We start from the raw sequence: 9,266 nt of genomic DNA, 5'->3' as shown, positions 1-9,266 counted from the left end.
GATGTGCAAACCACCCCTACATGGGAACTTGAACTAACTGTTCAGTAAACCATAATGTGCTGATTGTTGGTGGACAGTGACCAGTTTCCGGTTTCCTACAGGTCACCACAATTCTAGAGAATGTGACCTTTTATTTGCAGAGCAAGAATTAGGCCTTTCTTTTCCTCCCCAGCCCCCCACCTTTATAATTTGCACTATTGCTCCTAGGAATACTGCTTTTAAAGTTTGGACATTTTCAGATAAAAACTGCTGGAAAGAATGGTGGGAAAAGTATCAACAAGTAGACCATTGATGGGCTTCCCCGGTGGTGCAGTGGCTAAGAATCCGCCTGCCAATGCAGGGGACACGGGTTCGAGCCCTGGTCTGGGAAGATCCCACATGCCGCGGAGCAACTAAGCCCGTGTGCCACAACTACTGAGCCTGCGCTCGAGAGCCCGTGAGCCACAACTGCTGAGCCCGCGTGCCACAACTACTGAAGCCCGTGCGCCCTAGAGCCCGTGCTCTGCAACAACAGAAGCCACCGCGATGAGAAGCCCGCGCGCAGCAACGAAGACCCAAGGCAGCCAAAAATAAATAAATAAATAAATTTATATATTATAAAAAAGGCCATTGAGACTTCCCTGGTGGTCTAGTGGTTAAGACTCTGCGCTTCTACTGCAGGGGGCTCAGGTTCAAACCCTGCTCAGGGAACTAAGATCCCACATGCCGTGGGGCGTGGCCAAAAAAAGAAAAAAGAAGAAGACCATTGAATAAAAAGTGAGAAACGTTAAGGAGTTTAGGGTGCATGAGAATGGTACTCGGGCTGCTCACTTGCCATTTTAACACTGAATTGTCAAATTGGAGGCTTATTTGCTTAATATAGCACGGAATCAGGATAATATTGTAAATACTTACTTTATAGCAGAATTTGCTTACAAAATAGGTTTGGGAAACAATTTTGATATATGATCTCCCCGCTGGATCACACAGTCCTTTAAGGGAGGGAGAACAATGAGGTATATGTTCCCCAGTGAGTCCTCATAACATGTAGCGAAACCCTTTGGATCATTTCCAGAGGAAGTGAAACTCAACATTGTCCAAAACCAAACTCACTCTCTGTTTCCTTCTCCATCACCCACGCTGACAACCTAGAGATGTGGAAGACTCTACCTTTTACCATCTACGTTCAGTGGTCACCAAATTCTTGCTCTGAAGCATCTCTCAAACCTGACCTGTGTCTGCCCTGTTAACAACCACAGCCCTTTCTTCCCTGATTTAGTTTCCTACCTGGTCTGTCTGCTTTTAAATGCCCCCATCAGTCTATCCTCCACACCACCTGTTTCCTATCAATTTCATGTATTCGCTCGTTTATTAAATAAGCACCTACTTTATGCCAGACACTCTTAGGCACAGCGATAAGGAGGAGGTCCCATTCCCGTGGAGCTTCCCTTTAGGAAGGGGGTGGGAGCCATAGGAAGACAGACAGTGAACAAGCCAAGGATCAAATAGGTCAGTTTCAGATAGCGGTAAGTGCACGGATAAAAACAAAGTATTATCTCTCTTCTCCACTCAAGGAGCCTTAAGGGAGTCCCCATTGCCTGCAGAGTTAAGCCTAAACTCCTCGCCTGTTATCTACCCCAGCCTCTCTCCCACCACAGTCTCCAGACACAGTTGCATCCTGAACTACAGCCCCACGCTTGCCGTTCCCTGCATGTTCTCTAAATTTCACTTTTAGGCTTCAACAAGGTCATCTCTGTTCGTCCAAGTCCTCTTCACCCTCCAGGGGGCAGTTCGTCACCTCCTGTTCTTGGGATTTGGAGATCTGGGCTGGGGAGGCCCAGGTAGGCTGCAGGGAGGAAGGGCAACTAGAGCTTGAGGGACGTCGCTGGAGGGAGGAGAGATGCCGGCCAAGCCGGGCGAGGCCGCTAGGCTGAGGGTGTGCCTGTTCCCCGGGGATTCAGCACCCTGCCCCGCGGCTCTGGCTTCCTCCACGTGGGTGGGGAGCAGCGTGAGGAAGAGAGATCAGGTCACATTCTGGACCGGGGTGCTGAGAGCCCAGTTTATTCCCATGATGCATCTGCATTTCAAAGCCTCAAGCTCCATGGCCCAAGAGGCTCCACCCAGCAGCAAGCAGGCAGAATCCTTCACTCCCCCCACCCTGTGCTTCCTGAGCGCACCCTGCAGCCCTTTAATGGTGCCAACTTTCACGCCTTACATAGTAGCTATTTGTCAGCAAGTCGGCCTCCCACCCCAGGCTCTGAGCTTCTTGAGAACGGAGGCTGTTTTATTATTTATCTTCTATCCCAGAGCCTTAGACTCAGATATTTGATGTAGGACATGTTTCAAGATAAATGCCGAGGAATTCCTGAGCTCATGGCAAGACTTCTCCTTAGTTCCCAACCCTGTTCAAAAGTGCCATCATTAATCTTATTTAAGCATTCTTTGATGACTCTCTTTTTAGTACATATGTCCCCTGTGTGTGTGTAGCTGCAAACCGCCTGAAATGCCCAGTTCTCGGATGGCAGAGACTGGGGTCCTACAAACTCCCCTGTGCAGTGGGCCACAGCCCCACACACATAGAAGCTCAGATGCTTCTTGATGATGGTGAATAGAACAGGTAGATACAGAATGGTATTCCAACAAACCACTAAAAATCACCTGTTCAAAGGAAGATGTGGATCCTGGTCTGTGTTCAGTCCAGGCTTCTTTAGCACCTTCATTAATGATGTGAATAGAAAATAAACACCAATGTTCACAGACGGAGCTAACTTTGGAGGTACTGTTAACAGAAGTATCAGGATAGGAGGAGCAGAAATGTAAGCAGGAAACAGCCAAGATGGAAAAAAAGAAAAAAAAAAAAAGCTTAACACAGCAAAGAGAAAACAAAAATCTCTCGAACAGATATTTTTTGATAAAATAAAGCCCTAAAGACAATAGAGCAAATCACTGAGATGAGAAGTTGAAGGGAGACAGAGAAAGAAGGGAGAGGTGGGAAGAGAGAGGAGGTCATGGAGGGTGGGATGGATGCAGAGGACCTGAGCTCAGGCTCCAGAGCCGACACCCTCTTGTTGGAGGTGACGGGGCAGCGCCCTGAGGGGACACCACCCCCGCCCGTGATGCCGCTCTGTCCACAGCTGCCATCCCATTTGTTTTGTGGTAGAGGTTTGGTTTGGTGGTGTTTTGTTTTGTTGCTTCTGTTTTCTGTTCTTTCCTCATATCTGAGGGAGCGGTGGGTTTGTTCTTTTAGTTCAGTTTTGAAAGGTTTCATTACCCCCGGCATAAAGCATCAATTTGGACATTTTGGGAGGGACAGAGGAATGCAGCCTGTAAAGAGTCCAGATTCCAAATATATAAAGCCAAGCGGAGCATCCTCACTGCCTTGATCTCTGATGTTGGTGGAAGGGAAACAAATCCAAGGGCCGAGCAGCAGTCACTGGGCCTCTCAGGATGGGCTCAGCCAGGCCACGTCCAGCACACAGAGGCCAGGCCCGGGTCCGCCTTGCCAGGGGAGGGCCCCCGACGCACGAAGAATAGGAACCTTCTGGCTGACAAAACCAGAAGCCAGGAGCCTCCAGAGAGCTACAGGCCTCCTCAGGGACTCCAGCTGGAAAGTCAAGATGCCAGTGTGCCGGGGAATAGTTTTAAAAAGTACCTGAATTCTCCAAGCACCAGGAGAGCACCCCTTCTTTGACAGCCTGGAATCAACCAGGCCTGGAAACACCAATGTAAAATGTCATAAATGCCCAGGAAGCGAACGACAAGTGGTGACAGTGGGGGTCATGGCTGTGGGTCAGGATGCCCCAACCTTAACACCATGACAGCGGATTCCAAATGCTATTTCCTGACTCGTAAGCACCAAGTATTAAACAATTGCACACAGCAGAGGTATTGCCCCACGCTACAGCTAGACACATCCGTCCATCTGAGGTCTAAATGCAGTGGGGCAAAAAAAAAAAATAAACTTAAATAAATAAATAAATGGAAGGGGGCTTCAATGTGTCACTCAAGAAACAGACACCACTTTGCAGCTGTGCAGAACTCCTCGACCTTGCTAAGCTTCCGTGCCCTCATCTATGGCGTGGGCCTGACGACAGTGCCTCGTAAGGTGTCAGCAAGGATTAACTGAGGTGATGCATGTAAAATGTTTAATACGGCGCCCAGTGTGTGGAAAATTCTCCATAAGTGGGAGACGGTGATTGTCAAGCTCCCCTCCCCCAATCCAAGACCCCTTTTACAGCTACACAAGACGCGCTGCTAAGTAGCACCAGCCATAGCCAGCAGACGGCTAAGTGATCATGGGGCATATCTGTTCATATTACTCCGGGTATTACTGAGAAACATGCATGGGACCAGTGTCTACTCATCTCCATTCAACCTCAAAAAAAAAAAAAAAAAAATGACAACACGTTCATTGATGTAATTCCTGGAACTTCTTCAACCTTGCGTGTATGTTTCCAAAAATCCATGAGTCCAAACGTTTGTCATCCTACGAACATTTTTGTTTCCCTGAGAACTTCATTAGCAATGGGGCAGCAGCACCTAATATGTGAGAGTTTGGATTTACAAAGCAGGGTAATGATCCGCTTTGCAGAAGGGTTCTTTGGCTCCCGAAAAGCATCCCTGGAACAGTGAGCATCCCTAGTGCCTCTTCATCTGCCTTAATCACACTCTGTACCTCAACACACCCTTGCACAGAGCACAGTGCCAGGAAGGCACCTGCTCCCCAAAGCCCAGCCCCTGCTCACCGATGGCGCCAACTCACTTCTCAACAACACTGCTTTGAAGATGCTTGACATTGCCCTCAGGTCTTCTGGTTAGTGTCCGATGTCGAAATGAGTCCCAACTGCTTTCTTAATTACGTCTCTAAAAAATTCATTCTTTCTGTGACAGTTATGGAACTCCTGTTCCGTATCAGATGCTGGCCTAGGAGCTCTTGATCAGGGGATGAAAACTGCTCAGAAGCACTTAGTAAGTAGGGAGCTCAGCTAACGATTATATCTATGACTGTTTTAGTGGCAGCGTGCACAGAGGTTATGACTTGGACTCCAGCCCGGGTGCCTGGGTTCAAATCCGGCTCCACTGTGTGACCTTGGCAGGTACTTAGCCTTGTTGGGCTTCACATCCTCTTCTGAAAATGGAACTTACTTCGTGCTGTCATGAGGATCTCATGAGTTGCTACTTGTAAAGCACTTTGCAAAAAAGCATACAAGGACTTCCCTGGTGGTGCAGTGGTTAAGAATCCGCCTGCCAATTCAGGGGACATGGGTTCGAGCCCTGGTCTAGGAAGATTCCCCCAAGCTGCAGAGCAACTAAGCCCGTGTGCCACAGATACTGAGCCTGCGCGCCACAACTACTGAAGCCCGTGTGCTGCAACTACTGAAGGCCACGTGGCCTAGAGCCCGTGCTCCGCAACAAGAGAAGCCACTGCACTGAGTAGCCCGTGCACAGCAACGAAGAGTAGCCCCTGCTCGCCACAACTAGAGAAAGCCGGTGTGCAGCAAGGAAGACCCAATGCAGCCAAAAATAAATAACTAAATAAATTTTTTTTTAAAAAGCATATATAGTACTTATTGTTATTATATTCTCCTTTTATTTGATTTCTATTTGTACTGCATTATAGTCAGAGAACATAGTTTCAGTCAGATGCTAATTCTTAAGTATTTATTGAATCACCTTTTAGGGTCTGTTACCTATTCCAAGTGTACTTCAAAACAACGTGTGTTCTCTAATTGTTGGGCATAGTTGAGCGCACAAGCTTATTAACTGGGTTCAAATCTATGTTATTAATTGGCTTCAGGTCTATGTTCTTTTAATACCTGCAGATCTGTACGTTTTGGGGAGAAGTATATTAAGATGGTTGACTATTTGCAGACATGTCATTATATCTTTGCAGAGCTCACGCCATCTCACACACACGTTATTAACTTTCATTTTCTGGAGGGTATCTTCCTGGTGAACGACTCCTTAATAAAGGAGACAGTTATCTCACGAGTTCTTTTCCCCAGCCAGCTTTCTTGTGATTAACATTTGCCTTATGGATCTTGTTCCGTTCCCTTAACTTTTCTTTGTCATTAGGCTCTAGATGGGTCTCTTGCAAATAGTCTTATAGCTGCATTTCTCAGTTCAATCTGAGATCTCCCTTTTAACAGGGATTCACATCCGTGTCAGTTTGTGTTTTCTCGTCTTCATGTTTCTTTGCTCCTTTTCTTCCCCTTTCCTCCCTTCCATTAAGTGAAGCAGACTTTCTTCTCCCCCCGCCCCCTTCTACTTCTCTGGAACGTGTACGCTGCCGTCTCACGGTCTCATTTACCGTCCATTGCCATCATTCCCCAGCTTGTCTGTGGAGCCTGAAGTTCATCGGCCCCCCTACCCTGCTCCCAGATGAGACAGGGACCTTGAAATGCTTCCCTGGGGTCGCACCCCGTCTCTCATGTTGTTCTTCTCCAAGATGTCGTTCAGCGTTGGTTTAACCCCCCCAAATAGCCATCTTCGTTGGTGCTGCGTTTACAGTGAAAGCTTACTTAGATTGACCTGCACGTTTGCCTGCTTGTCTGCTCCCCGTGCGTCGCCCACACCACTCTTTTCCTCTGGATTCATTGTCTTTCCTGACGGACGACGGGTCCTTCTTCACCTGAGAGCTGAGCTTGCCCGACTTCCCCAGGTTCACCCTTGTTTTGTCTGAGAAAGTCTCCCTGTGGCACTCGCGCTCAGGTGATGGGTTGGGGATGGAATTCTAGGTTGACGGTTATTTTCCTTAAACCCTTTGACGAGTCTGTGTTTTCATTTTCCCCCCTCATATTTGATGAGAAAGCCTGTTATTCCTTTGCAAGCAATGTCTCTTCTCGCTCTGGGTGTTCTTCAGGTTTGCTCTGCCTTTGGTGACCTGCAGCGGATCTGCTTTTCAAGAGGTCAAGAAAGCTTGAGGTTTCCGTTTTTTACTGAAAAACCTTTGTGCGTGTGTATCTCCTCACGCCATGGTTCCGTGCCCTTCTGCCAGGCTGGGAGGCAGACTCCTGGTGGGCTTTCCTAGGCCGGGCAGCCTCATGCTGACCTCAGGCCTGGTGCCCTCGCGGTGGCCTGCACGTCCTGGACTTGGCATCCGCTGGCCTCCCATCCCCTCCTTCCTCCTGACTGCCAGAGTTTACCACCCCCCTTTCCTGCAACCTCCACTGGGGAGTTGTATTCACATCGGAGACACTTGTAAGCGGTCGGGAAAGCTTGTCAGCTCCGATCACAGCACAGCACCATTGCCTGCTCAGAGCTTCGAGAGAACTGGGGACACAGATGAACACCCAGCTCAGCCTGGGGGTGGGGGTGGGAGGCGGGCAGTTCTGGAAAGCTCCAGGGAATGACTGAAGAGGTTTCAGCAGGGGGACGACAGGATCTTTTTCGTGCCTCTGATCACACTGTGTAGGACACGTTTGAAGCAGGGTGCCGGGCGAAGCGAAGACAGAGGAACGGGTTAGGAGGCTACGTTTGGAACCAGGAAAAAGGGGCTGAGGTTCTGGGCAGTGATGGTGGTAGCGGAGAGAGAATGAGAAGGTGAAATGAATAGAACTTGGTACCCTGACCTGGGCAGAGGAGGGATCCAGGCCGATCCAGGCTTTCTGTCTCCGTGATGGGTAGATGGTGCCACCTCTCCCCGGGACAGGCTTGACAGGAGGAGGGAAGCAGTTTGGGGAAAGGGCCAAGAGGATGAGCTCAGTGTTGGACATAGGAAGACTCAGCCGTCTGCGGCACATTCAGGGGATTTGTCGGGTCGGTGGCTGCACATATGTGCTTGGACCTCTTGCTGGGACAGGGGACACTGGGTAATTGTCTGTCATTGAAACCACAGCATGGGTGACACACTGTAGGAGAATGTACAAAATGAAAAGGACTAAAGGTAAAACAATATTTAGGGAGTGAGGAAACAGAAACATACTCCTGCAGGATTCCTGCTGCTTCTTGAGGTCTGACATGGCCCCTTCTGGAAGCCTACACCGGCCACCCACGCTTAGGTGGCCCCTGTGCGTATCTCGGTGTTTGTTAAACTTTGCCCATCCTCTCAGTGTTGACGGGTGCCTTGAGGTCGGGGCCTGCATCCCACCCATTTTGTGTTCACTCTCTCTGGACGAAGCCCACCTCATCGTGGGCGCTCGGTAAATACCCGCCAAGAGAAGGAGAGCGGGTGGGGGAGGGATGGGTGATGGGGGCCCAAGAGAGGAAAGCCCTGGGGGAAGGGGGTCCCTGACTGGAGGGCCAGGAGGGTTGGGGGATGGGCGGGGGTTCCGCCCACTGGGCCAGGAGCCTGCACCGGGGGCCTCGGCGACGAACGTGCTGCCTGCCTAGAACCATACAGTGACTGGAGTTTTATTTTCTAAATAAAAGTGGTGTCACCCCATCCCTCACCAGCTACAAACCCAGAGAGGACTCAGTAGGTTGGGGATGCAACGCGCCCCCCTCTCAGGACTGCTGGCCTCTTAGACTCGCTCTAGAAGTGACTGTGGTCGAAGTGTCCATTCGACCCTGACAAAAACAGAAGTAGCCCTTCCTAAAGCAGGATTTTGAAAGAGCTGCCCTCTGTGATTTGACATGAACAGAGGGACTTCCTTCTGGAAGGAAGCGAAACACACGGGTCACAGCTGCAGACATGGGCGGGCCACTGTCCTCAGGGAGAGCTGGAGACCCTGCCCTTGTGTCCCGGCGGCGTCCAGGTGGAGGGCCACCTGTCCTGATGACGCTGGGGTTTATCGTGAAACACTCACTCCGCGTATCACCCCTGGGAAAAGCATCTGTTTACGACCTGCCTGTGCTTGGTGCAAGGCAAGCTTCCCCACACACACATCCTGTGACCAAACACAGAGAATGCTGCGTTAGTGCCGAAGGCTCTGGAACTGCTGGCCACTCCCCCAGAGGATCCGTGCACCAGGCCGCTGCACTTCACCTCACTCCCATCCCGGTTCCCTTTCAAGTGTTAGAGCTCCAGTAGGAAATGCCACTGGAACGCCATGGAGAAAAGAGGGTGGGCTCAAGTCCCAGGCTGCCAGGGGTAAGAGTCTTCTGCTGACCAGGGGTCTGTACAGGAGGGGACATGTTCTGGGCTGCTTCAGCCCCTGGAGAGACTTGTGATGTCCCACCCTGTGCAGGACCTTTTCAATGCGCGGCTGCACCAGCACGCCCGCGGATCCGGTCTTTCATTGACCCACGGATTTCTCTGATGAGCAGAGGACTGGAGGAAACGGAAGCAAAGTAACTTGATCAAGGCCATTTGCCTGCAATGATAGCTTGGAGCAGATGAAACAAGA

At 50.1% G+C, this 9,266-nt stretch overlaps 1 protein-coding gene and 1 non-coding gene across 6 annotated transcripts in view; both read left to right on the top strand.

Moving 5' to 3' along the window:
- The window catches only part of MYO1D (myosin ID), a 344,153-nt gene that overhangs the window by 326,350 nt on the left and 8,537 nt on the right, over positions 1 to 9,266 (top strand). The gene's annotated exons all lie outside the window — the stretch shown is intronic.
- On the top strand, positions 618 to 690 carry TRNAR-UCU (transfer RNA arginine (anticodon UCU)). Its single transcript has one exon. It is a non-coding gene; the product is annotated as a tRNA-Arg (tRNA).

Source organism: Delphinapterus leucas, chromosome 19 (assembly GCF_059928025.1).
Source record: "Delphinapterus leucas isolate spDelLeu-1000000601 "Yukka" chromosome 19, BTC_Dleu_Yukka2, whole genome shotgun sequence".
NCBI classification, from domain to species: domain Eukaryota; kingdom Metazoa; phylum Chordata; class Mammalia; order Artiodactyla; family Monodontidae; genus Delphinapterus; species Delphinapterus leucas.
The sequence above is the reverse complement of the archived record's forward strand: the minus strand, read 5'-3'. Positions and strand labels throughout refer to the sequence as shown.